The 26,246-nt window shown below is 43.0% G+C and overlaps 1 protein-coding gene and 2 pseudogenes across 5 annotated transcripts in view; all 3 read right to left on the reverse strand.

Annotated features, from left to right (window-relative positions):
* The window catches only part of STIM1 (stromal interaction molecule 1), a 177,650-nt gene that overhangs the window by 109,454 nt on the left and 41,950 nt on the right, over positions 1 to 26,246 (reverse strand). The gene's annotated exons all lie outside the window — the stretch shown is intronic.
* On the reverse strand, positions 4,387 to 9,327 carry LOC102741058 (calmodulin-like; annotated as a pseudogene). Its single transcript, XR_014138722.1, has 2 exons — positions 9,229 to 9,327; positions 4,387 to 4,943 (listed from the first exon to the last, which is right to left on the reverse strand). The product of XR_014138722.1 is annotated as a calmodulin-like (transcript).
* LOC102732063 (small ribosomal subunit protein eS26 pseudogene) lies at positions 19,659 to 26,043 on the reverse strand (annotated as a pseudogene).

Below are 26,246 nucleotides of genomic sequence, written 5' to 3' on the forward strand. Positions count from 1 at the left end.
AAAGAATAACTGATTTTTCATAACAACCTTACAAACTGGATCCTATTCTCCCCATTTAACATCAGAGGAAACTGAGACAGAGAGAGATTAAAGTAAAATTGTCTAAGAATACTCAGCTAATAAAAGAAAAAGTGCAGAATTTGAACCCAAGGAGTGTGACTCCATACTTAAACTTTTGTCAGTTCCACAAAGTAAATCTCCAACTAATGAGGCCTGCTAGCTGGTGGTTCTGCTCACTGCAGTATTTCTGGTGGGGTACAGACTGGCAAGAATACACGGTCCTATATCCTCCATTCTAAGGTTGAATTCTTGGTTTAATTAGCTGCAGACACAAAATCTTATTGGAAAAGAGCTGCCCACACACGACAAGAACAGATAAAGCATCTAAGTGAGCCTTTTGCTCAGCTTCCAGATTCTGTAACCACAGTTGCTGGCCACACTATCCACACAAGGTCATCTTTACTGGACTTAGCATTGTATCACGCTATAAACTGGTATTTATATTCAGAAATCATGTCTACATTCAGAAAGAATTTACACAAACAATATAAAGACAGTCATCTCCAAAATGGGTTGCACAAGGGACGCCTGGGTGGCTCAGTCGTTAGGCGTCTGCCTTCGGCTCAGGTCATGGTCCCAGGGTCCTGGGATCGAGCCCCACATCGGGCTCCCTGCTCAGCGGGAAGCCTGCTTCTCCCTCTCCCACTCCCCCTGCTTGCGTTCCCTCTCTCACTGTGTCTCTCTCTGTCAAATAAATAAATAAAATCTTTAAAAAAAAAAAAAAAAGACTTTCCAATGAAAACACAGAAAGAAAAGTGAAAACTCTTATTTCATATTTGTTTTTAATCTTAAAATATAAGAATTATGCTTTACTAATATTAACTGTACAGACTAAGGATGATCCCCTCTCTGAGTCTGGTATATGTTTCCATATCACTTACCACATACAAGATGTCCTGAGGACACACGGGGAACTCCACAGTGTCTGAGGGAGAACATCAGTGTTTGAAGTCACTCATTTGCTTTTAGGATACTAGGACATACTGCAGTTAATACATAGCTGATTAAATGACCTTATGTATCATGGTTTTTATTTTTTTACCAACCAAACCAACCTTCACCACATAGATAAATGATTTTAAGGGATTCTTGCAAATAAGTAAACAAAAATAAAAAAACAATCCTCATGGGTTGAAGATAATATTAAAATTACAAACAAAACTAAACAATAGGAATGTAACAAAGCTGACCCTTCTATTCCTAGTATAACTTTTTAGAAGCTACATTAAGGGTAAAAACAGTCTAATTGCTTCAAACAATAAATTGGCCAAAAAAATTTTAAATTATCAAGAGACTACTTAAAATATGGATTTACATTTATTATTAACAATGAGTTGCATCCTTAGTGTACACTGTGCCTTGGTATATTAAATCAGAGTCAGCAAATATTTTCTGTGAAGTGCCAGACAGTAAATATTTTAGGCTCACAGGCCATACGTTTTTTTTTAAGCTTTATTTATTTGTTTTCGAGAGAAAGTGCATGTGGGTGCACGCTTCAGGGGAGGGGCAGAGGGAAAGAATCTCAGGCAGACTCCCAGCTGAGTGCCAAGCCAGACTCGGGGCTCTATCTCATGACCCCGAGATCATGACCTGAGCTGAAATCAAGAGTCCCACGCTTAGGGGGCACCTGGGTGGCTCAATTAAATGTCTGCCTTCCACTCAGGTCATGATCTCAGGGTCCTGGGATTGAGCCCCACATCGAGCCCCACATCGGGCTCCCTGCTCAGCGGAGTGTCTGCTTCTCCCTCTGCTTCTAATGCTCCCCTTGCTTGTGCTCTCTCTTTCTCTCTCTCTCTCTCTGGCTCTCTCTCTCAATAAATAAATAAAGTCTTTAAAAAAAAAAAAAAAATTCCCAGGCCTAACCAACTGAGCCATCTAGGCGCCCCAGGCCATATATTTTCTATCGTAACTAAATTACGTTGCCATTAGAGTATAAAAGTAGCCATAGGTTATATGTAAACAAATGAGTATGGCTGTGTTTCAATAAAACTTTATTTATAGAAGTAGGCATAGCTTGCTGACCCTTGTATTAAATAACGAAATAAAGCTATCATGATTAAAAACATATCTAAAAATTAAATTTACAGATAAACCTCTCTATTCATTTTCTGTGATTTTTAAAGTCCAGAGACACCCAATCTAGTTAAGAAGTCTCTTTATAGGTTTCCCACTTAATAGTGAAAAACAAAAGGCACATAACATTGTGAAACACTATTTCCTTCTTGCTGCCGTAAAAAATGAGATTAAATAGTACAAGAAAAGCAATATTTTTCTATTTTTCAAACTGTATTCATTTGTTAGCAAGTGCTGTTTGAACAACATATATAAAATATTTCCGGGGCGCCTGGGTGGCTCAGTCGGTTAAGTGCCCGCCTTCGGCTCAGGTCATGATCTCAGGGTCCTGGGATGGAGCCCTACATCAGCCTCCCTGCTTAGCAGGGAGTCTGCCTCTCCCTCTGCTTCTGATGTTCCCCCAGCTTGTGCTCTCTCTTTCTCTCTCTCTCTGGCTCTCTCTCTGAAATAAATAAAATCTTTTAAAAAATAAAATATTTCCTAAGATTTAAAAAAATATTACATATTATGGAGCATAGGAGATCTGCTATACAGTAGGATTGAAGTTTTCTTTCATGTGCCAGTTAAAGGATTTGAGACATTCTGTTAAACACTGAAATATAAAAGGAACTGCCTTTTAAGGGCCACTAAAGGGAAAATGTACAGGAGAAAAAATATCCTCGACTGTATAAGACTTCTTTTATTAAAATAAAGTTTTGGGGCACCTGGGTGGCTCAGTTGGTTGAGCATCTGCCTTCAGGTCGTGATCTTGGGGTCCTGGGATCGAGCCGCTGCTTCGGGCTCCCCTCTCAATGGGGAGTCTACTTCTCCCTCTACCCTCCCCCCTGCTCCCGCACTCTCTCTCTCTGTCTCAAATAAATAAAATATTTTTAAAATAAATAAATAAAAATAAAATAAAGTTTTATTTTAAATAATAAATGAGGGGTGCCTGGATGGCTCAGTCGACTAAGCATCTGCCTTCGGCTTGGGTCACGAGTCCCACATCGGCCTCCCTGCTCAGCGGGGAGCCCACTTCTCCCTCTCCCTGCCACTCCCCCTGCTTGTGCTATCTCTCTCTGTCAAATAAATAAATAAGATCTTTAAAAATAATAATAAATAAATAATGAAAAATAAGGTTTTATGAAAACAACTTAAGTATACCCACTGATAAAGCAGCTGATTTAACTGGAAATCTAAAAGGATTCTGGGTGGAGGTAAAGACACAGCACTACACATGGAATTCTTTCCTCAGTCATTCTTTTTTTTTTTTTTAAGTTAATGGTCTTTTTTTATTGGAATAAAAAAAAAGACTAGCATTTACAACTTGGAATGGACATAAATTGTAATTTCTTGATCAGCAATGTTGATGCTTGTGCTGAAGTCCACAGCCACAACCTACTCTGCTGGCTCCAAGTCATGGTTCAGGAGGTTTTAAAAACAGAGAGTCCCAAGATGCTCCCTTGGTAAAGGTTTCTTGTTTAAAAAAAAAAAAGTTTGTGTGAATGGTGACAGCTTGACACCCATTTCGCTCTAGGACAACACGGGACAACGCTAAACCAACACACACGGCATGCCACCGGGATGAGTGTCATGGTCACTCATGGGTGGGGGTGCCCAGAAGTACGAGAGGGCCGTCCTGCTAAGTGGGGCTACATCTAGACTGTTTATCCTTCACCCATTTTTCTGCACAGCATCCTGAGGTAAACCAATTTTAAATGTTTTGTTTTCAGTAAACCAGCTATGACAATTTATACTAACAAGTTGAACTAGAACCCATTTGAAGAAGGTTTAAATTTGTTTTTTTCATTTTTTGTTTTTAATACAAATGCCTGACTGTGCTCAATTGTCAAGCTGCATGCATGAAAAACTGGCCAGCCAAAACAGTGTATTTTTTTTTTTTTTAAGATTTTATTTATTTATTTGACAGAGAGAGACACAGCGAGAGAGGGAACACAGGCAGGGGGAGTAGGAGAGGGAGAAGCAGGCTTCCTGCCGAGCAGGGAGCCCAATGCGGGGCTTGATCCCAGGACCCCGGGATCATGACCTGAGCCGAAGGCAGACACTTAACGACTGAGCCACCCAGGCACCCCCAAACAGTGTATTAATCATGAGCAAACGGAACTGCGAGGAGTCCATTAGGGGCTTCCTTATCATTAGGGTAGTACAAGTATTTATATCGTAAAACTGATGTGTAGCTTGATCTTTAGGTGACAGGACCACCAACCAATACATGCAGATTTTGTGTGTGTGGCAGAAGGTACTTTTGACATTCAGTTTTGCTATATAGAAACAGAATGAGTAAATGAACTTTTTTTTTTTTTTTTTGCAAGAGGTAAGTAAAAGATTCAATTTGATTCTTCTAGAAGGGGGGAAAGGAGTTGAAAGTAGGCCTTCATTTTGCAGTCATCATCTGTACAAATTCTTCATAGTTGAATTGCCCATCTCCATCAATATCTGCTTCTCTGATCATTTCATCTACTTCTTCATCTTTAGTTTTTCTCCTAAGTTGGTCATGACATGACGTAGCTCCGCCGCACTGACGTAACCGTTGCCATCCTTGTCAAAGACTTGGAATGCCTCGCGAATTTCTTCTTCACGGTCTGTATCTTTCATTTTTCTAGCCATCATAGTCAAAAATTCTGGGAAGTCAATGGTGCCATTACCGTGGGCATCCACCACGTTGTTCATATCCTACCGTTCAGCTTCTGTTGGGTTCTGACCCAGTGACCTCATGACAGTTCCAAGTTCCTTTGTTGTGATGGTGCCATTTGTCAAATAGGGAGAAAGCATCCTTGAACTCAGCAATGTGTTCTTCAGTCAGCTGATCAGCCCTGGTGCGAGCGAAGGGAAGAAGAGCAGAGGGAGGGAGGGTGGCTGCACCAGCACAGGGGCTGTGAGGGCGGGGGCGCCTCCGGGGCTGCTGCTAAGGCACGATGGGCGCTCAGCGCTGTGCTGGGGCCGCTGCCCAACTGCAAGTAACCAAGCCACGCCTGCGAGGCTCCCAGCACCACTGCCCTCCTGAGTCATTCTGAAGCAAGCTACTATGGCAAAGAAATTGAACATGCAAGTGTCGAATGCTAAACGACTTCACTGACGTGGTTTATTTTATAAAAAATACGACTTTTACATGGTCCTCAGGGTTGTGAGATCAAGGGGCTCCGCACTGGGAGTGGAGCCTACTTAAGTTTCTCTCCCTCTCCCTCTGCCCCTCCCCACCTCTCTAAAAATAATAATAATAATAACAATAAGACTTTTAAAATTTAGTAGTACCATTTACTATTGTGTCAAAAATACGTTAAATCCCAGGGGAGGGGGGAGGGTATGGAAGATATATAGAACCTCCAGAAGGAAACTTACAGACTATTACAGAAAAAATAATTTTAAAGATCTAACTAAGTGGAAGGACATATCATGTTCATGAATTGGGAGACTACATCTAGTTAAGATGTCAGTCCACCCAAATTAATATATAGATTCAGTGCAAACCCAGTCAGATTTCCAATAGGTTTTTTTCTTAGCAGAAATTGATAAACTGATTCTAAAATTCACATAGCAATACAAAGGACCAAGAACAGACAAGGCAGTCCTGAAAAACAACAAGCTGATAGACTTACACTACCAAATATCAAGACTTATTATAATAATAATTAAGACAGTGTGGAATTGGTGCAAAGATACAAAATGATCAATGGAATACAATAGAGAATGCGAAACAGACCCACACCTAACGGTCACTTGGCTTATAACAAAGGTGACACTACAGTATAGAAGGGAAAGAATAATCCTTTCAATAAATGGTATTAGATCAACCGGATATCCATACAGGGGTGAGGGGTGGGGGGATGTATCTTCACTACCTCACAACATACCCAAAAAATGTAAGTTCACATCACTGCAGACCTATGTGAAAGTAATGAAAGAATAAAGCTTATTAAGTGAGAAAATAGGAGAATTGCTTCCTGATCTTGGAGTAGGCAAAGTTTTTTGTTTTTGTTTTTTTTTGAGAGAGAGCATGAGAGGGGGGAGGGTCAGAGAGAGAAGCAGACTCCCTGCTGAGCAGGGAGCTCGATGTGGGACTCAATCCAGGGACTCCAGGATCATGACCTGAGCCAAAGGCAGTTGCTTAACCAACTAAGCCACCCAAGCACCCGGCCAAGTTTTCTTTAAAAGAACACAAAAAGGGGGCGCCTGGGTGGCTCAGTTGGTTAAGCGACTGCCTTCGGCTCAGGTCATGATCCTGGAGTCCCGGGATCGAGTCCCGCATCGGGCTCCCTGCTCAGCAGGGAGTCTGCTTCTCCCTCTGACCTTCCTCCTTCTCATGCTCTCTGTCTCTCATGCTCTCTCTCTCAAATAAATAAATAAAATCTTAAAAAAAAAAAAAAAAAACCTCTAAGTTTAAAAAAAAAAAAAAGAACACAAAAAGGGCTAAACATAAAGGAAAAAGTTGATAAACTGAGAAAAGATATTCAAAATACATAGAACTTATATGTTCCAGAATACATAAAGAACTCCAACAAACAAATAAAATGACAAGCAACACAATAAAAAAATGGGCAGAAAACCTGAACACTTCACAAAATAATAAATCCGAATACTGTATATGCATATGTGCAGATACAGTTATAGATATGATAAATGTGTATATATATCATATAGACACACATATGCACTGTCTGGACTTATATATCATATATATTTGTCATATGTATATATTATTCATGTATTTATGAATAAAAAGATGCTCTACTTCATTAGTCATTGGGGAAAGACAAATTAAAACCACAATGCAGTAATACTACACACTAACCAAAAGGGCTAGAATGAAAAAAATAGGCAAATACTAGGTGTTGAAAAGAATGTCCAACAACTGGAACTCTCGTATACAGCTTGTGGGGCTGTGTATCGGTATCTATTGCTGCATAACAAAACTAAGTTGTTTAAAACAATAAACATTCATTATCACAGTTTCTGAGAGTCAGGGATCAGCGAGTGCCTTAACAGGTGGCTCTGGCTCAGGTCTCTCATAAAGGTTTATAAAGGGCTATTGTCACTGAAGACTTTGGGGGCTGGAGGATCTGCTTCCAAGATGGCTCACTCACACTCCTAGCCAATCAGTGCTGGGTGTTATCAAGGAAGCCTCAGTTCTTCTCTATATGGGCTTTTCCACAGGCTGTTTTGAGTATCCACAATATATTGGTGGGCTTCCCCCAGAGTAAGTGATCCAAGAGACAGACAGAAAAACTCTTAGGACCTAGTCTCTGAAGTCATACACCATCACTTTAATTTTATTCTATTTGTTAGATTCAAGTTACCAGGGTCCAGCTTAGTCAAGAGGAGGGGAATTGGGCTCTACCTCTTGATGGGATAAGTATCAAACAATTTGTGGACCTATGTTAAAAACAAATACATCCACTTTGGCAAAGAATGTGACAGAACCCACTGTGGAGCATATATCTTAACCAAGGCCTCCAAGTGCTAACCTCCTCTTGCTCATTCTGATTATAGCGTGACGTGGTCACTGTAATAGATCAAAGTGATGTTCTACGAAATGTCCAGATGGTCCAGGTCTCTTCTGACTAGATTATGACAAGGCGTGGAAGTGTTTACAAGCCCTGGGCAAAACCAGAAAGGTATACTGATATCTGTTCCACTGGACTGTCTGAGATAGAAAGGAATGCACTCACCAGATCAGCGTCCACATATTAATGTGCTTTAGCAAAGACGCCACACACACCCCAGCAGTCATAATAAGGGCTATTCAGCTGAACTGCTGAAGTCTCCATTCTCCAGGATCCATCCAGTTTTGTAGGAAGGCAGGCCAATGAATTAAATGTCAGTATAATAGGGACCCACCATCCTTGCATCCTTAAGATACTTAAGGGTAGCACTAATCTCCACCATCCCTCACAGAATGTGATACTGGTTTTGATTCACTACCCTGGTCAGGAGCAGGCAGCATATTCAAAGGCTTCTACTTGGCCTTCCCCACTATGACGGCTCTTATTTGACCGGTCAAGGATCTGATGTGGGTGCTACTCCAGCTGTTAGGTATGTCCATCCCAAGCATACATTTGAGGATAGAAGAAATTACTACCTGGTAGATCTGTGGGAGAATTCTACTTCTAAAAAGTATCATAAGAAAGTAATAAGATAAATATATACTAGCATTATACTAAGTGAAAGAAGCCAGACATGATTCCATTTATATGAAATGTCCAGAATAGGCAAATCCACAGAGACAGAAAGTAGGTTGTCAAGGGCTAGAGAATAGGGAGTGACTGCTTAATGGGTAATGGGGTTTCTTTTGGGGATGATGAAATATTGCCCAGTTAGATAGTGGTGACGGCTGCACAACATCGTTAGGAGAAAAAAAAACCACTGAACTGTACACTTTAAAGTGGCAAATTTTATGTTCAGTGTATTTTATCTCAAAAAAAAAAAAGAAAAAAAACAATACTGAGTGGCTGCTGGCTGTGTGATGAGCTGGCTGATGTATGAGGGCAATTTTACCCTCACTCAACTGACAAAACAGAATCCAGCTCACAGCTCTATATGCTCTAGCATACTGAGCCCTTGCAAAATGCTGAGGATACAAATATATTTCACCACTCACATTAACCAATACATTATAAAGTGACTGCTTCCTGTCCACTGACTCCCTATTTAAATTCGAAAGGCTCGGGGCTTCTTCAATAAAAGCAGTTTGGTGTCAGGGTGCAAGGTCCTTGGCATCTTCAACCCCAGGCAGTAGTAACTGGCTCTGCTCCTTACCCCATTCTCCCTGATTGGAGGGAAAATACAATCTCTTCTACAGAAGGCCAGAAAGATAGGAAGAAAGGATTCAAGGACTATACACGTCAAGCAAATATTTATTGGATAAACTGTCTAGAAGTTTTCAAATTCTGCTCTGCACACCTCCCCTCACACCCAAGTTCCTTGGCAATATCTACTTCTTCAAGCAGAGCAGCTCTAGTTGATTGAGTTTTAAGTACTAGAAACAGACTTCTTTTTTTTGTGGTGAACATCTGTGAATTTTGTGACTTAACTATTGCCCCACCTCCCAAACCGTTCTTCATGTAAATGCATCCTGATTTTCCCTTAAGGGACCACTCTTACCTGCTCTTGGCCCACATGGATCCAGGGGAGCAGACCCTGAGCCCCGGGTTCCATGAGTAGAAAGAATGTAACTCTGTTCCAATGAACATCCAGCATTCCTCTGTGATTACTTTAGGGTGGACACATGACCCAAGCCAAAATCATAGCCGGGACTGCCAGCACCATCGGGAAAGAGGTATTATCTTTCAACAGTGGTTGCTTAGCTAGTAGAATGCACACCCTAAGCTGATATCGATCTCCGCCGCGGCATGGGTGGAGCCTGCCTAAGAATGACACCAAAACAAAGAAAAGCCGAGCCAAAGGAAGAGAGATTAGGTCCAAATGACATCATTCAAGTCCCTTGCTGTTTTGGATCCTGCTGTTCCTAAAGACAAATAGACTTCTAGCCTTTTAGTTACTTCAGTCAGCAAGTCCCTCTCTTGCTTAAGTCAGCCTGAGTTGTATCTCTGTCACTCACAAAAAGACAGTCACAACAAATGTAAAATTATTTGAAAAAAGCTGAAAAACATGCATCTGGCCAATAAGCCTCAAACCTTTGCTGTAAATCATAGGCAGGGGGAGAATCTTAAAAAACAAACCAACCAACCAACCCACAACAACTCCTGGAAGAATTAGTCTCTTCTTGACTCCCCATTAAATTCCTAAATGTGCACAGCATTTTACAGTGTCCAAATCATTTTCCCACTGATAATCTCAGCTGATCTTCAAAAACAGAACAACCCGATGAAGTCAACATTCACACTGTGTATCTGAAGACACTGAAATTCAGAGAGAAGTGACTAACCAGAAGTCATCCAATTTGAAATCAAGGCTCCTGTCTCCAAATTGTGTCTTTTTGCAACTCATTACTGCTTTACACAGTTCTCAAATACACAGGGCTAGGAACGTGACTAGGCTCAGTACAGACCTGAGACCTGGCTGTTGAGATTTTCCCAGTGAGTAATGATTTTTAGGTTTTCAGATCCCAGTAGATAAATTGTGTTAGCTGCCGTTGTCTGAAGTGTCACTTTTCACCCGAGGTGCATCTTCGAGCCGTTGTTTCCTCCTCCGATGCGGTCTGCTGATGTGCATTTAATAGGTGCCGGGCTACTTTGAGAGGAAGGCCGCTGACGTTTTAGGGCTGCCGGTCAGTAGAGGGACACACCCTCACGTATGTGCAGTGGGATGCTGTACCATGGGCTTGTCTGTATCTCAGACCATGCAGAAAGGGAGGAGAGCAAGGACTGAGTTAAACAAGGCCAAGCTGCCGGGGGTCAGGAGAGCAATGCTGCCAGGTTTAAAAGTATGTTAGACTCACTCTTTCTTTTTTTCTTTTTAGAGAGAGAGAGAGAGAGCAAGAGTGGGGACGGGCAGAAGGAGAGGGAGAATCTTAAGCAGACTCCACGCCCAGCATGAGCTGACCCCAAGATCATCACCTGAGCCAAAATCAAGAGTTAGACACTTAACTGAGTGAGCCACCCAGGCGCCCCTAAACTCACATCTTATACAAATATTAACTCAAAATGAATCAACAACCTAAATATAAGAGCTAAAACCATAAAACTCTTAGAAGAAAACACAGGGGCAATCTTCATTACCTTAGATTCTTAGATATGACACCAAAAGCATAAGCAGCAACAACATCAAAATAGATACATGGGACTCCATAAAAATTAAAAATGATTGTGTACCAAAGACATTATCAAGAAAGTGAAAAGTTGGGGCGCCTGGGTGGCTCAGTCGTTAAGCTTCTGCCTTCGGCTCAGGTCATGATCCCAGGGTCCTGGGATCGAGCCCTGCATAGGGCTCCCTGCTCCACGGGAAGCCTGCTTCTCCCTCTCCCACTCCCCCTGCTTGTGTTCCCTCTCTCACTGTGTCTCTCTCTGTCAAATAAATAAATAAAATCTTTAAAAAAAAAAAAAGGTGAAAAGTCAATCTACAGAATGGGAAGGAATATTTGCAAATCATATAACTGATAAGGGTCTAGTGTTCAGAATACATAAAGAATCCTAACAACTCGGGGCGCCTGGGTGGCTCAGTTGTTAAGCGTCTGCCTTCGGCTCAGGTCATGATCCCAGGGTCCTGGGATCCAGCCCCGCATCGGGCTCCCTGCTCAGCGGGAGGCCTGCTTCTCCCTCTCCCACTCCCTCTGCTTGTGTTCCCTCTCTCGCTGTGTCTCTCTGTCAAATAAATAAAATCTTTAAAAAAAAAAAAAAAAGAATCCTAACAACTCAACAACAAAAGGACAACCTAATTTTAAATGGACAAAGGACTTGAACAGACATTTCCCCAAAGATGCAAATGGCCAATAAATACATGAAAAAATGCTCAACATCATTCATCATTAGGGAAATGCAAATCAAAACCACAATGAGGGGTGACTGGCTGGCTCAGTCGGTAGAGCATGCAACTCTTGATCTTGGGGTACTGAGTTCAAGCCCCACGTTGGGGAGTAGATTGTACTTAAAATTTTTTTTTTAATCCTTTAAAAAAACACACACATGGTGAGACACCACGAACCACTCACTAGAATAGCTGTAATTAAAACAGACAAAATGAAAAATAACTAGTATTGACAAAGGTAAGGCAAAATGGAACCCTTAGACACTTCTGGTAGGAATGTAAAATAGTGTGGCTGCTGTGGAAAACAGTTTGAGTGGTTCCTAAAATAGTTAAATATAGAATTATACTTTAATCACAATTCTACTCCTAGGTCCTGTATGTAGCCAAAAGAATTAAAAACTGGTACTCAGGGGCCCCTGGCTGGCTCAGCCGATAGAGCACGTGACTCTCGATCTCAGGGTTTCAAATTCTGCTCTGCACACCTCCCCTCACACCCCCCAGCACGTGGACATGGAGACTACTTAAAAAAAAAACAAAAAACTGGTACTCAAACAAGTACATGTACATGCATGTCTATCGCCGCACTACTCCTGAGAGCCAAAAGGTGGAAACAGCCCACGGGTCTAGTGTCTATCACCAGATGAATGGATAAACAATTGTGGGGGGTGTGTGTGTGTGTTCTATCATATGATATACTACCAGCCATAAAAAGGCATGAAGTTTTCTAACACATACTACAACACAGATGAGCCTTATGCACATTATGCTAAGTGAAATAAGTCACACACAAAAGGAAAAATGTTGTATGATCCTATATAAAACACAGGAAATGTGAAATATCTAGAATTAAGTGAACTCAGAGAGACAGAAAATAGATGAAAATTTAACAGGAGCTGAGGGGAAGTTATTGCTTAATGGGTACAGAGTTTCTTTGGAGATGATGAAAAAGTTTTGGAAACAGAGAATGGTGATGTTTGTGTAACACGGTGAATGTAATTACTGCCACAGAATTATATACTTTAAAATGGTTAAAATAGCAAATTTTATGTTATATATTTTGCACAATAAAAACACTTTCAAAGAAAATGGTGTGCTGACAAATGCTACAATGTGGACAAACCTCCAAAATATTATGCTAAGTTAAAGAAGTTAGACACAAGGCGCCTGGGAGGCTCAGTCGGTTAGGTGTCTGCCTTTAGCTCGGGTCATGATCCCAGGGTCCTGGGATTGAGTCCCACATGGGGCTCCCTGCTCAGTGGGGAGCCTGCTTCTCCCTCTGCCCCTCCCCCCGCTCATGCTCGTGTTCTCTCTTTCTCTCAAAAAAAAAATAGAATCTTAAAAAAAAATAAAAAAGAAGTTAGACACAAAAGGTTACATATTCTATGATTCCATTTATATGAAATACCCAGAATAATTAAATCCACAGAGAGAGTGTAGATTGATGGCTGCCAGGGGGAAGGGGAAATGGGAAGAAACTGCTTAATAGGTAAGGGGCTCTACTCTGGAGTAGTGGAAATGTTCTGGAACGGAATAGAGGTAGTGGTGGCATAAAATTGTGAATGTACTGAATGCCACTGAATTGTTCAATTTACAATGGTTAATTTTATAATGGTACAACCTTCACCTCAATACATTTTTTTAAGTACATGAGAGAATTCAAGGGAATTCAGGGTGGCTCAGCAGTTAAGCGTCTGCCTTCGGCTCAGGTCATGATCCCAGGACACTGGGATCGAGCCCCATGTCCAGCTCCCCGCTCAGTGGGGAGTCTGCTTCTCCCTCTGCCCCTGGTCCTGCTTGTGCTCTCTTGCACTCTCTCTCTCTCTCAAATAAATAAAATCTTTTTAAAAATTAAAAAAAAAAAAAAGAATTCAGGGACTCGTCGGAGCAACAGGAATTAGGGCTAAGAGACAAGGCAAGGCAAGAACCGTGAGGAGCGCAGTAACTAGGCTGAGACACCCAGGAGCAGCAGGAAGAAGCAACTTGAGACTGCAGTAACCCAACGCCTCCCTGCATCAGGGAGGGGGCAGCTAACGCGGCAGTAACTAAGAGACCCCCATTCACAGTAGATTAACTCAAAGAGAAGTTTATTTCTCTCTCATATAATAGTTTAGCAGGGAGCAGTCTGAGGCAGAGAGTGGAACTTTGCCATCCTCACTCAACGTGACACTTCCATCTCCGGAACCAAAAAGTGCTGTAGCTCTCATCATCCCCCAGCTGGCAGGAAGGAAAAAGGACAAGAGAGACACTCAGCCACTCTTTTCAAGCACGTGACCCCAAAAGTGGCAGATACGCCATTTCCACTTAGACTCCACTAGTTCGAACTTGGGCATCTGGCCACACTTAGTTGCAAAGAGTTACAAAAAGTTGATATATGCCCGGCTAAAACTCAAGTGCTCTATCATTAAAAAAAGAATGAGAGAGTCAATATTGGCAAAGACAACTAACACTCTGCCATTTATACTCACTTCAGATATTCTTTATTTTTTTTACTATTTTTCTGATGAAAGAACTAATTTCTAAGCCCTGAGGTTTGCAGTTGCTGTTCCATGGAATCTGTGGGCTAGGGTGGAAAGAAAAGAAATGCAAGGCAGTTACGGGCTGATGCCTCCTGTTAACCTCACTATACGGACCAATACCAACATAGCCTATTATTTGCGTTTTGTGACTGGGTATGTATGGTGTAGAAATAAGAATTTCTCTAAAATAATCAGTGAGAGCCATCTCTGTGCAATACTGGATGAGGGGTACAGGAAAAAAAAAGAAAGTGGGGCCCCTGTCTTTAAAAAACCTCCCAAGCTGTGTGACGATCACACACAAAGCAATCACAATACAGTGAGATACCTAACAGAGAGTCATACCAAGTATAATGAAAGAATAACGCGAATGGGCTGCCTACCTGTGGGCAGGGAAATCGGAGAAGGCTTCCAGAAAAGTGGTGACCCTGGAGCTGGGTTCTGAAGGATGAGGAGCTACCAGACAAGGAAGGAAGACATTCAAGCAAAATGGAAAGCAGGAATAAAAACAAAGATATTTGCTGAGAAGGCAATAAACAAGAGCCAGGTCATGGATGTCATGAACACCAGAATCCCAAGCAGACTCCCCACTAAGCGCAGAGCCTGACGCAGGGGCTTGATCTCATGACCTAAGCCGAAACAGAGTCAGATGCTTAACCGACTGACCCACCCAGGCACCCCCAAAATTGACCATTTTATATATTTAGTTTTAAAGCTTTTATTTATTTATTTGAGAGAGAGTGAGTGAGCACAAGCAGGGGAGCAGCAGAGGGAGAGGGAGAAGCAGACCCCCCACTGAGTAGGGAGCCCTACTCAGGACTCCATCCCAGAACCCTGGGATCATGACCTGAGCTGAACGCAGACGTTTAACTGAGCCACCCAGGCGCCCCAAAAATTGACATTTTAAAGTGAACAATTTAGTGTCATTTAGCACATTCACAATGCTGTGCAACTATGGAGGTTCTTAGTTTTTTACCAAGTCCAGGAAAGCCTCTGTGATTTCCCTGTGACTCCACCCCCTCCCTCACATATCTCAGCTCAAACCCATAAGCCAGATCCTTGTGGTTTCCAGCAAACATCTGCCTCAAGTCCCTAAGCTGCCATAGCCTAGCCTTTCCTGACCTTAGCTCTCCTGGGAACACAGGGCACAGTGACCAGAAGCAAATTTGACCTGATCTACCCCTTATTTTACACTTTTCAAGGACTCTGCCTTGCCAAAAGAATAAAGTCTCAAATCCTTAACAGGACATACAAGGCTCTCTACAATCTGACATCTGCTGGTCTCCCTAGCCTCATCTCCTAAAGATTTTGCCCTAAAATTCTTTCCTCTCACTATGCTTCCTTTGCTACCTGCGCCTGCTCAAACATGCTATTCTCTTTCTCTCACCCTGAGAAGGGTATTTTCACCCCATACACTTTTCCCCCAGGCTTATCTTACCCTGGGGAAAGTTCTCATCCTATTTTCATTATTCCCATCGAACAGCTCTGATTCCAATCTCATTTCACTCTGGGGACCACTCTGATCCACACTTCACTATTCATTATTCTCTGGACATGTCACTGACCATGTCATACCCCAGGATGACTTTTTTCCACTTCCTCTTCTTTTACTTCCCTCATGTCACTGAGAATAGTCTTACCCTGAACACATCTGCTTCTGCTCCATCTGTCTGGGTCTCTCGTAAGTCCAGGGCTTCCTTCACCAGGTCCCTCACCCCAAACTTACTGGCACCTGGGTTTTAGAGCAGTCAAAATCACAGAGACAGAAAGTGGAATGGTGGCTGCCAGGCGCTTGGGGGGGCAGGGGGGTGGTGCAGGAAAAGGGAGTGAGTGTTTAATAGGTATAAGTTTCCATTTTACAAGAAAAGCATCCTGGAGATGCATGGTGGTGATGGTTTCAAAACATCATGAATGTATTTAATACCACTCAACTGTACAGTTAAAAAATGGCTAAAATGGTAGATTTTATGTTACATGTATTTTACCACAATAAAAAAAAATGGTGGGGGGTGGCTACAGGTACTGAGACTTAGGAGAGAGATATAGTATATTCCAGCTGCGGGGGGGGGGGCAGGGGCAGTGTGCATCCTGATCTTATTCTCCCTCACCTTCTTTTCTGACAGTGACACACTTCTATTAGGATCACATTTGAATTCAGCCTCATTTTACCCTAAAGATATTTCAGACTCTAGCCTCATCTTACTCTAGGAACAGCTCTGACCTAGGCCTTTCTAATCACATACCATAGAAAGTACCACTCCAGTACACCCTGAGGTGGCTGACACTCTGACCTTGGCTGACATTAAGCCTCAGGAAAGAAGAGCGATGTGAAGCAACTGGTCTGAGTAACTCTAAGGTTATCCCAAACTATGGGAAGAAGGTCTTTCCCAGGGAGTGGGGGAGAAAAATTTCCAAATCATCCCAAACCCAGAAGGGGTACACTTTCTGCGTGTACAAGCCAAAGGTGTGTCAAATGGCACACAGGAAGATTTCACCCAGAGGCCTCTTTCCAGGTATGTTTTAGGTTTCCAGCTGCAGCAGCATCAAAAATATCAGTGGGTTCCCACGTGAGTCAATGAACAATGCGCAATTCAGGACGTTCAGGCTTTGCCTTTCTTCTGGTATCTAGGCCTCTGGTTTACACACTTCACTCAGAGCAAAGCAATAATATTTAGACTCCGTCCTTCTATAATATTTTGGGGGGCCTGGAACAGACCTAGGCTTTATAACTTTCTAGCCATGCAATCTTGGACAAATAATTTTCCTCACTTGTAATTTTCCTCATCTTGGTGGGATGTGAAGAAAAGTAAACAAATATCTATAAAGCCTCTAGCAATGTAGCTGCCCCAAAAGATTTCATGCAACAAATACTTACTAAGCATAGGCTACACACCAGTCAGTATTCTAGGCACTGAGGACTTGGCAATGAACGAAAATCCCTGCTCCTGTGGAACTAACAAGGTGGAGGGCTGGAGAAAGAAATCTATCAGAGGGTGATAAAGGTTATGGAGAAATACAGAGAAAGAGGTTGCAGGGTGCTCTGAGAAAGGAGTTGCTATTTTTAAATAGAGTGACTGAAGAAATCCTTACTGAGAGGTTGGCATTTGACCAAAAGATCTGAAAGAAATGAGCTAAGGAGCCCCACGGAAAGAGGAAAAAGAGGGGAAAAACAAATGTGAAGGGCTCGAGGCAGGAGCATGTCCCTCTTGTTCAAAGAACAGTGAGGAGGCCCACGGGGCAGGGTGAGCAGGTGGAGGGAGATGAAGATAAGCCAGGTAACTGAAAGCCCAGGACTTGGACTTTTTCTCTGAAAGATACGGTTTTGAACAGAAGAGCTATATGATTAGATTTACATCTTGAAAGAACCGCTCTGACTGTTCCATTTAAAACAAACTGTTGGCAGGCAGGGGCAAAAGTGGGAAACCAACTAAGAGGCTATTACCTCTCCAAGAAAAGGGACAACAGTAGTTCAGATCAAGGGGGTAGTAGCAGAGGATATGAAAAATGTCTGAATTTCGGATATGTTTTAAAGGTAGAACAAATAGGATCTGCTGACAGACTGAATGTAAGTGTGAACTTGTTAAGTTTAAAATGCTGATTAGACGGAGGCCTGGGTGGCTCAGTCGGTTAAGCGTCTGCCTTCGGCTCAGGTCATGATCCCGGGGTCCTGGGATCGAGCCCCGCATAGGGCTCCCTGCTCAGCGGGGAGCCTGCTTCTCCCTCTCCCTCTGCCTGCCACTCCCCTGCTTGTGCTCTCTCTCTCTCTTTGACGAATAAATAAATAAAATCTTTAAAAAACAATAAAATAGGGTGCCTGGGTGGCTCAGTTGGTTGGGCGACTGCCTTCGGCTCAGGTCATGATCCCGGAATCCTGGGATGGAGTCCCACATCGGGCTCCCGGCTCAGCAGGGAGCCTGCTTCTCCCTCTGACCCTCCCCCCTCTCATGTGCTCTCTCTCTCTCATTCTCTCTGTCTCAAATAAATAAATAAAATCTTAAAAAAAAAAAAAAGTTTAAAAAAATAAATAAAATAAAATGCTGATTTGACATCCAAAATCTCAATTAAGAGGTTAGATATACAAGTCTAAAGTTCAGAGAAGTCTGAGCTGGAAACACAAATTTGAGAGTTTTCAATGAACAGATGATCCTTAAAACAACGGAAATGGCTTCTAAATGTCATTGATTTATTACACAGTAATGAAATAGCCAACGAATAGTGGCTGCTTTTATAAGCCCTTTGTTTCCTTAAGGTGCTAGAAATCTTGCCAACTCTTAACGTGAATAAAACTTTGGTGCCCAACATCTAACCCCATTACCAATCCCTCACAAAAATTTGACTTTCTGCTCTGCATTTTTCCTCACTCTCTTCCTTCCTTTCAAATTTTCAATTAAAACATCAGGTACGTGGGGGCACCTAGATGGCTCAGTCAGAAGAGTAAGCGATGGTGAGTTCAAGCCCCACGTTGGGTGTAGAGACTACTTAAAAAAAAAATTTTTTTTTTAAACATCAGATAAGTGGAGGCATTGTGGTATTAAGTGATAAAGGCACTAATAATTCTATAGTTAGACAGGTTTGAATCCTCTGTCTTAGCTATATACTAGTTCTATGACCATGGAACCGTAATTTTCTTAGTACGATGGAGCTAATAGTACCTCTGTTACAGAACTGTTGTGATGATAACATCCATTCATTCACTTGTTCAACAAAAACTTACTGAGCATCTATCACATGCCCAGGACTACGTCTAGCACTAGAGCTACAATGGTAAACAGGCAGAGGTCGTACTGTCCTCGTCAAGCTGACAGCCCAAGGGACCATAATATTTCTAAACAACCAAGACAAAATTTAAAATTTTTAAAAATCATCTTAAAAAAATAAGTATGTAAAGAGCATCACACAGTGCCTGGCAAGTAGTAGGTCCTAAATAAATGACCACACTTATATTTTATAATTAAAGTATATAAATCCTCATAGAACAACACATTTTTAGAATTGGGATGACTTTTAGAAATCAAAAGGTCCAACTCTCTCATTTAACAGAAGAGCAGATTAAATTACTCCATAATAACTTACTCAGGACACCTGTTCAATCAGGCCGTGAGCCAGGTATGTGGGTACAAGGATAGTAAAACAGTCCCCGCCTTATGTCAAATAAATATGCAAGGGGAAGTGACCTGCCTGAGTAACTTAGCTGCTCACTCACACTGGAAATCATGCCTTCTAATTTTCAGTGTTTCACTCTTTCCACTGATCCAAAATTATTCCATTTAAATAAAAATATTTATCAAGAAGAAGCTTACCATGTGCCTGGTGCCAAAGAGAGTGGCATTGTACAACTCAGCAAGTCCTCACAGGTAAGTTGTCAAAAAGAATAGCTTGGGCTTAGAAATTGATCCTTTTTGGGCACCTGGGTAAGCGCAGTCGGTTAAGCGTCTGCCTTCGGCTCAGGTCACGATCCCAGGGTCCTAGGATCGAGTCCCACATCAGGCTCCCTGCTCCATGGGGGGTCTGCTTCGCCCTCTGCCCCTCCTCCCACTCATTCTCTCAATCTCTCTCTCAAATAATAAATAAATAAAATATTTTTTAAAAAGAAAGAAATTGATCCTTTTTTGCTCTGTGAGTCATCAACAATACGCAGCAGCCAGGGCCTATTGGCGTTGGTAGCAAATTAAAGATGGAGAAAAATAAAGTGAAAGCCACTGGCTAAGCAGAGAGAAAACAGAGCAAGGCCTTTCTCCTTCGCTCCAGAGATTAAGTCACAGTCCCTCCAGGGTAGGGCCGATCACAGAACTCCACCTTTACTCTCTCTGGGCCATCCACCCATCCTCACCCCCTTTCAAGGATTGAGTTTCTAATGGGAAAAACAACAGTGGTGTGGAAAGAGCACACCTTGAGGGCTCACAGACCTCAGCTGAAATGCTGGCTCCACCTCTCACTGGCTGAATGTTTCTTACCTCATCTATTTCTGCATAGAAAATGGTGACTATACTGTACTTACTTCTGTGGTGAGCATTAGAATTGTGTTCGATGTATCTAGAAAAATGCCTAGCATGCAGAGGTTACTCAGTATATAGTACTATCGTTAATTATTATTAATGTCCAGGTCTCCCCTACCTACCCCACATTCCTTGTGACTGCAGGCTTCAACAGAGCACCACAGTGTAGGGCTCCGACAGGAACAGGAAGCTCTGAGACAGACATGGCACCTCCATTGGCTACATTCCTCTCTCTCTCCTCCCTCAACCTAGACCAGCTCAGCTCCCCACTCCACTCCGCCAACTTTGAAAAAACAAAATCTTTGAACCTGCCTTCTCTGGTCCCTCTACAAAATATCATCTTCTTTCCTTCCTTCCCTTACCACTATCTTTCTCAAAAGAGAAGTCTACACTTGGTGCCTCTGTGTCCTCACCTCCTACTCCCTCCCTAAGCCACAGCGGTCTAGCTACCATCCCCACCCCTCTCCTGAAACTGCCGTCACCAGGTCACCAATGACTCAACAGCTCAGTTCAGGGCTCACCCTACTTGTTCTCTGCTTCAATAGACACTTAAGACACTTTATTTTAGAAACTCTTCCCATTCCTGGCTTCCCAGACAGTACTTTCTCCTACCTCTCTGATTGCTCCTCCTCAAGACTCCTTCCCTAGCTTTTCTGTCTACATATATCAGAGTTCCCCTAGGCCCTATCCTCAACCTCCTTCCTTTCCGCACTTTATGGATTTTACTCAGGTGACTTCACCTATTACTCTTTTTTTAAGATTTTAGTTATTTATTTATTTGAGAGAGAGCAAGAGAGAGAGCTCGAGCAGGGAGAAGGGCAGAGGGAGAAGAAAATGCCCCACTGAGCAGGGAGCCCGATGGGACTCTGGGATCATGACCTGAGCCAAAGGCAGACGCTTAACCCACTGAGCCACCCAGGCACCCCTCACCTATTGCTAATGATCTCTACTCACTTGGAAATCATTCCCATAGCTATGCTCCTACCTCTCTGAGGAACTCCAAAGCTCCTATCTTCTCCCCTAAGTAGCAGATGTCATCCACGAGCATCTCAAAACCAACATAAACTCCCCACAGCAGCTCTCTAGGCTGTATTTCCATGTGTTAATGGCCTCACACTAACATCCAGTCACCTAACACTTCCTCCTCCGCCCTTCACTCACACATTTCAGTCAATCCCCATGACCACTACCCTAGTCCCAGCCTCCAGCATTTGCAACTGCTCTCCTGCCTCTAGCTTATCCATTCTCGGCCTCCCGAGCACAGGCATCAAAGAGATCTTTCTAAAACACCACTCTGACCAAGTGACTCTCCGCCTTAAATATCTAGAGTAAAGCTCAACTCCAACAGGATGTAAGCTCTTTGCCATTCAGAATCCCTTCTGAGCAGCCCAACAGTCGGGCCAGCACCAGGAACAAGTCACCATTCCCTGAACATGCCATGTATTTCTTCACTCACATTACCTAGTACTCTTCTGGTCATCCTTTGTTTGTTTGTTTGTTTGTTTAAGTATAATCTCCATTTTTTCCCCCAAAGGACTTAGCTCCTTACATGGGTTTTGGTAGAGGTAGTGGGGCAGTACCTGCAGGTCTAAATTGGGGTGGGGGTGTTGGGTCCTTCTGTGCTTCACGAGAGCAATTCCTGACTACCTTACTATGGATGGCACAGCGCACACAGTAATGTAGTTTCACATAGAGCTTGGGAAGCACATCGACCTTGAACACACTTGCTTCAGACATGTCCCTGACGGCGGCAGCCTCTACGTTCCGAATAACGAACTTCTCAATGGCCTTGTCCTTGGGCACACAACAGACCCAGCTGGTGCAGCAAAGAGGCTGCATGAGACCACGGCTCTTTTTGGCATGACCATTATTCCTTCTTTCCTTGGTCATCTTGGAAGTGAGGACCCGAGAGACACTCTTCTGGTCATCCTTAAAGATCCACCTTAAACATCTCTGAAGCCTTCCCTGACACCCTCTAGCTAAGCATTTAGACCCTCCTTCCTTTCTCCCAATACATCTTCTATGTTCCTCCACTGTAGCACTTGTGACACAATATTGAGTGTACTTGCCTATGTGCTTATCTTCTCAGTAATCTGTGGATTGCTCAAGGACAAGGACTATGTCTGTCACATCTCCGTAAGGCAGCCCACTTGCCCAGTCTCTCAAGATGAGCAGCCAGACTATCAACCATGATGGAGATATTCCCCTCATATCAGGAGAGCGAACTCTAATGGCAGCAGGAAGTCTTAATACTTTCCCTCTTGCAAATGCTGCTTGGACTCTGACTCCAGAGGAGGCATCCTGACCTGATTCCTGGGGCCCTTCTGCCTAGAACAGCCTGTTCAATAGGGATAGGAGAGCTTCCTGTAGATTAAAATTCTTTGGAAAATGATTTCTAAAATGGGCTAATTACAAGTAGGGCTGGCCACTGCCAGATCCATTTCAGGAAGTCATGTCAAGACTTTTACATACCGTCAAAAGTAAGTGAGGTGAGTACTACAACAGCCTGTGGCTAGTCTTCCTGCTTTTAATTCCACCTCTCCTTGGGACACAGCCCTGCACCACATGCTGGCAACAAGTTGTTCACTAGCCAGAAATCTGTGATGGCTTCTCACTGCCTAAAACTGCACAGCATGGTGATTAAGAAGAAGGACCCTAAAATATATCATCCAGGCCTGAATCCCAATTCCACCACTCATTAACCATGTGAGTTTGAGCAAGTTATTTAAGTTCTCTGGGCCTCTGTTTTCTCACCTGTAAAATAAGAAAATAATAGTATACCTACCCTCTTAGGATTGGTATAAAGATTAAATACGCTAAAAATAAGAATTAAATAATAAAAAATTAAACCAGCTTACCATTAAAAATGTTAATAACAGTGCTTGGCTCATGGTAAGAACTTAGTAAATTATATATAAACATATTCAGGTTTCAAGTCCCTCTGTCATTTAAAACCTGAGACAAGAACTGTTGCCCTGACCCATTTCACATGCCACAACTCACCAGTTCCCAATCCTTTTAACTTCTGACTTCATCACTTATGATTCTTTGCCTCTACCCACAATATCAACCCCCCATCTACCAGCCCCTCCCTCTGTCCTTAGCTGCAAATTCTCCCTGGCAGTGCTACCTACAGCTGCCTGGAAAATGCCCCCTCAGCAGAGTGCCCTGGGGGGTGCCACGCCTAAGAGCGATACAGGATAACACCTTCACCTGAGCACCCCAATCTCCTTGCTCACTCCTACTTGCACTCAGGTCATTTTTCCAATCCAAACGCCTCCCTGAACTTCTGCAGGAGATAAACCTTAAACAGAGTTTTAGAGACTAAGTCACACCATCTCCAGGAAGCCTGCTAGACTACAGTGATCCTCAACCACTAAAGTCTTAATCTGTAAGATATACTTCCTCACTCATATCATCCAACCATCTCTATGAAATGAAGTTCCATGAGGCAGTATCTGGTGTTCTATCACTACGTCCCTATTATCCTAGAACAATGACTGGGTCATAGTAAATGTTTAATAACTACTTACAGAATGCAATTAATCTAACCCAACATTTTCATCTTTAAATAAGAAAATGGGGTGCCTGGGTGGCTCAGTCAGTTGAGTATCCGACTCTTGATTTCAGCTCAGGTCATGATCTCAGGGTCGTGAGATCGAGCCCCGCATCAGGCTCTGCACTGAGGGTGGAGCCTGTTTGGGATTCTCTCTCTTCCTCTCCCTCTGCTGTTCCACACCCTCCCCCGACCCGGCCGCCACTTGTGCTCATGCACTCTCTCTCTTTCTCTAAAAAAAAAAGAAAAGAAAAGAAATAAATAAGAAAACTAGGATTGAGAAAATAGAAGTACCTCAGTCAAAGCTGAGTGAGGACTGAAACCCAGAACTCTGCAAGACTGAAATTATGAATGCAATCCACCCCCAACACACTTCTGGGCCAGCTGCAATTCACAAGAGAGCAGACAGACAGTTCTCTGATTAAACTGAGTGATGTTCCCTCAAAGCAGGGCATTTATCTTCTCCTCCAGAAGCAAAAGACTAGGCCAACTACAGATGCTCGATTAGCTAAATCTCTTACCATTGATTCTAGGACATAATCAGGGACTGGTGGATTAACCAAGATCTCCAGCTTTCTGTAGCAACAACCCAGTCTGTGAAAAGAAGGGGAGCCCTGGAGTTACCTTGCCAACCAAAGGACAGGTTGCCATTCAACTTCTCCAAGCCTTACTAACAGAAAAGCAGGAAGCCACTTTGTGCTCATTTACCTAATTGTGTTCCGTGGAACACTAGTGTCTTATGTAATGTCAATAGATGGGTTTGTCTGGAGTTTGGGGGTAGGGAGCAGGGAGGGGGTGGAAATTCCGTAATCAAAAAAATATAGGAGGGGCATCTGGCTGGCTCAGCCCATAGAGCATGGGACTCTTGATCTCAGGGTCATGAGTTCAAGCTTAAAAAAAGTTGGGGGGGGGGGGCCTGGGTGGCTCAGTCATTAAGCATCTGCTTTCAGCTCAGGTCATGATCCCAGGGTCCTGGGATCGAACCCCACATCGGGCTCCCTGCTCAGCGGGAAGCCTGCTTCTCCCTCTCCCACTCTCCCTGCTTGCATTCCCTCTCTCGCTGTGTCTTTCTCTGTCAACTAAATAAATAAAATATATTTTTTTTAAATGTAGGAAACCCTACATACCTTTCCTTATCATATTAAAGGATCCTAGCTTTTCCAAACTTGATCTCAAAGGTCTCTCAAGAGTAATACCTATTGTCTTTTCATATGAGAGAGATATTCTGAAGAACATTTATTTTATTTTTTAATTTACTTTTTAAGAACTTATTTTAGGGGTGCCTGGGTGGCTCAGTCATTAAGCGTCTGCCTTCAGCTCAGGTCCTGATCCCAGGGTCCTGGGATGGAGCCCTGCATCAGGCTCCCTGCTCTGCGGGGAGCCTGCTTCTCCCTCTACCAGCCCCCCTGCTGTGTTGTCTCTCTCTCTGTCAAATAAATCAATAAAATCTTTTTAAAAAATTAAAAAAAAAAAATAAAAGAATGCAGTGTACACATGTATAAAGGTACTATTATTCCACAGTTCCCCAAATGGACAGGACCCTAAATAGGAACTGGACTTGGACTACTAAAATCACATTACTTTCTCCAGCACAATAAGCTTGGGAGAAAGTTAACCTGGATTCAGATCTGTCTGCTAACTCTAAAGCCTGTGTCTTTCTATCATTAACACTATATTCCTTGACAGTTGTTTATTCTAAAAAATCTTTACGGAGCTACAGATGCAATGCTAGGTACAAGGATATAAGGAAGTGTAAGATTTAGTAATCTCTGCACTCACTGAACTCATAATTTGGTGATATTCATTGCTATGATAGAGGGAATGGGAACATAGGGATAGACAGAGGGAAAGGAGGTAATGAGAGCTTGAGGGGAGCCCTAATCTTTGGTGGTAAGAGAAGTTGCCAGGGACGGCTTCCCAGAGACGTAGGTACATCAGCGCTAGTCTAGTGATAAAGAACATGGGGGGAGGGGAGGGGAAACATGGGCTCTCAAGGGAATAGACCAGTTTCTTTTTTTTGTTTGTTTGTTTGTTTTGTTTTGTTTTTATTTATTTGACAGAGAGAGATAGCGACAGCAGGAACACAAGCAGGGGGAGTGGGAGAGGGAGAAGCAGGCTTCCTGCCGAGCAGGGAGCCCGATGTGGGACTCGATCCCGGGACTCCGGGATCATGACCTGAGCCGAAGGCAGACGCTTAACGACTGAGCCACCCAGGCGCCCCAACAGACCAGTTTCTTAAAGAAGGCCAGCTTCTGGCCTATCCAATGAAGTAGGAGAGGAAAAAGGGGTCTTTACCAGATAATACCACCTCCAGGGACTAACCAGAGATGCTTTAGGAAGCACATGCCAGGTTGGGTCGCCACCAGATACAAACAGCTGCCCTCCTGGAAACAATTAAGTGGCAGTTTTTACTCTGACAGAATCTTAGGCCTCACTACTGGGTATTTACCCCAAAGATACAAAAGTAGGGATCCGAAGGGGTACGTGCACCCCGATGTTTATAGCAGCAATGTCCACAATAGCCAAACTGTGGAAAGAGCCAAGATGTCCATCGACAGATGACTGGATAAAGAAGATGTGGTATATATATACAATGGAATATTATGCAGCCATCAAAAGGAATGAGATCTT

The sequence above is a fragment of the Leptonychotes weddellii genome, chromosome 11, assembly GCF_054177405.1.
Source record: "Leptonychotes weddellii isolate Sample4059 chromosome 11, ASM5417740v2, whole genome shotgun sequence".
Lineage (NCBI taxonomy): Eukaryota > Metazoa > Chordata > Mammalia > Carnivora > Phocidae > Leptonychotes > Leptonychotes weddellii.